Below are 3,324 nucleotides of genomic sequence, written 5' to 3' on the forward strand. Positions count from 1 at the left end.
GTCCGAACGCATTTTACGCGAACAACGTGTTAAAGTAGCGTAAGCTACCTAAACGGGTCGTAATGGGTCGTAAGCACTTAGGATACGTTTCGTTTTAGAATGTGGGCTTTGTTAAACCATATTATATGAGTTCCTATACTCATTTGGTTTACGAAACCTCATTTTATTCGATCTTCCGATTTAGGTCCGGTTTATTAACATAGTTATCTATATTATGTGCCGTTTGATTTCCGTGATCCCTTTAGCTCTTCTTGGTTGTTATTCAAGACTTCTAAGAACCCTCAAGTGAGTACATAGTCCCCTCTTTTACTGATTTCAATTGTTTTGGGGTGAAACACATGTGCCTCCTTGTTACTTTCGTGCTTTTCATGCTTTTATATCATACTTGCTATGTTCATTAGTACACATATAGTACATGATTTCATTATGTTTTTGCTATGTATGTCCATTTAGTGCATACTTAGTTCATTGTTTTACATTATATTTCATGCTATGTATGTCCATTAAGTGCATACTTAGTATATTATTTTACATTACATTTTATGCTATCTATGTCCATTTAGTGCATACTTAGTACATTGTTTAACATTACATTTCATGCTATCTATGTCCATTTAGTGCATAATTAGTACATTATTGTACACTACATTACATTTTATGCTATGTGTCCATTTAGTACATACTTAGTACATTGTTTTATATTACATTTTATGCTATGTATGTCCATTTAGTGCATACTTAGTACATTGTTTTACATTACATTTCATGCTATGTATGTTCATTTGTTGTTATTTTCATAAAACATGCTTATATTTTGGTATGACATTTGGTTTGTTTAAATGGGACAAAAATACATTCATTAACATTGATCACGCTGTTTGTTAGTAGGTAGTGGTACCATAGGAATTGACAACTCCCATTCCTGAAATCCTAGGTTTGTTTGGATGGAAGGAATGACTGAATTCGATATACATTGTTTTGATAAACCTTTAATTTCGATTAAGGGTTTCTCGCCACAGTCGTAAGGCTTGAGTGTATGCATTAAAACAATACCACATAGATGTTTGTATCAGTAAGGCATGCATTTGTTTTACAAAACATAACTTTTGATTTATTCAAATTCTTTGTTTTGTGCATTTTTTTACATATGGTTTAAGTAGTCACTTCTTTTACTTACCATACATGACATTTGTTTACACATTACATGATTTACATTTGACAATAGACATTGTTTACACATGAACATTTTGACATTTGTTTACACATTACATGATTTACATTTGACAATAGACATGGTTTACACAATAACATTTGACATTTGGTTTAAACAAGACAATTTAGATGGTTTGTTTGGGTAAGTGATTTAATTAACGAGGCATGTGTAATATGATAAAAGCACGGTGGATACGCCGCTGGTACTTCCTATATATAAGTGCTTTTGTGATATTCCATATCATAGCGTTATTTAAACCATTGCAATTTAGACATATTACATTTTACATAAATAACATATTTTCACAAGACATTGTTTTACAAACAGTTTATTTTATACAACTCATTTTACTTGGTTATTTAATTAACCATACATTTTCTTTTATATCATCTGATTTAGTATCACTGTTTGTATGATTTATAAAAGAAACCATTTTACAAGGTTCATGACTAACTTTTGACAAACATTTTCTTTAAACTTACAAGTCATGAATCCTAAATCAATAAAACATATGTATCTCACAGGCATTTTTATGCTGACGTACCTATTTTCACATGTGTTTTCAGGAGATGATGCATAAGATTGATCAAGATATACTTAGGCGGACTTGGGCCTTAGTGATAATAAAAGATGCAAGACTAGTTAATTATGTTATGTTCTTTGTTTTTAAGACAATGTAATCTCTTTCAATTCAATAAAATAAAACTTAAATTTCCATGTGTTATGAAACAATGATTCTGTTACAACACTCCCCGACGATTCCGCCGCGATTTGTTGTTTTACGCGGTCGGGGTGTGACAGAAGAGTTGGTATCAGAGCTCATGGTTATAGGGAATTAGGTTATTAGTAATGCTTTGACCTAGTCTATAACCTTTCCTAGGACCCTAACACAAGATCCTTGTGTTTAGATCTTAAAACAATACCGTCACTTATCCTTAGGTGACAACCATAACCAGAACACAAATTTTGAATCCGCTTTGAAAACCAATCATCTGTTCTAGGATGATTGATTACTAGGTTTTGAACCCTCTAGGTTTTCAAAATCTCGTCAAAGTTAGGTCTTATAATGTGAACACATGCAGTCTGGAAGGGTAGATGCCCGTACTCTGAGTTTTCTGTCTAAGGCTAGAGTGTTCGTACAAATCCACATAATCGGACCAGTCACTCTTACCTGGGAACTCTTGGGGTGAGTGTCCACTTATAGGCTAAAGCATGTCTTCGCGATACATAAATATGACCCGATTACTTTGATTAGTCACCATCTCATTTGTTTGCCTTATGTAACAAACAAATGATTGCAATTTTTATGTGTTGTCATTCTGTTTTGATTATCTGATAACATTTCACTTGTTTCTTCCTATATCTTTCATTTCTTCTAGAATTTCTCTTCATCGCAACGACGCTCAGATATCCAAGCAGACTACCAAATTTGCCCAACGAATAGGTGAAGTAGTCCTAAAGACTATTGAATTGCCATGGCTCGTTTCACAGACAAAGCTACTCAAGTGATACCAAAGGAAACAGAAGCCAAGCCTTCACCAAAACCAAAGAAACGTAAAGCTTCAAAGAATCCCGCAATGGTTGCACCAAAACAAGCAGGACCTAGTCAGATAGCAGCACCACCAGCCAAGAAGCCTTACAATGGAACTGCACCCTTGTGCAACCAATGTAGCCTTCATCATCATGCTAGTGTGAAGTGCCGCAAATGCCAAATTTGTGGACTTATAGGTCATACAGCAAGAGTTTGCCCAGCTGCAGCTACACCAAATCAAGCTGGCAACAATCCTGCTCAAGCTTGTTTTTCACCGAGGTCTTGCTACAACTGTGGCGAGATGGGCCATTTCCAAAGGAATTTCCCAAAGTTTGCTAATGCAAATCTGACCCACGGATGAGCATTTGGCTGATTATAAGATATTGCTGCTTTGAATAATTTGAATCTTGTTCTTTTGTATGTTTTGTTGAACCCTAAAACAATCTGCTTTGTTTATAAATAAATTGTTGTTCACAATTCTGATATACAAATGTAGTTACATGTATGTACGGCATTCCCCTATGATACCTACAACAAGGAACTATGTTCTTTACAAACTACTCTTGTGATTCTCCCTTTC

This window comes from Helianthus annuus, chromosome 5 (assembly GCF_002127325.2).
Source record: "Helianthus annuus cultivar XRQ/B chromosome 5, HanXRQr2.0-SUNRISE, whole genome shotgun sequence".
In the NCBI taxonomy this organism is placed as follows: Eukaryota; Viridiplantae; Streptophyta; class Magnoliopsida; order Asterales; family Asteraceae; genus Helianthus; species Helianthus annuus.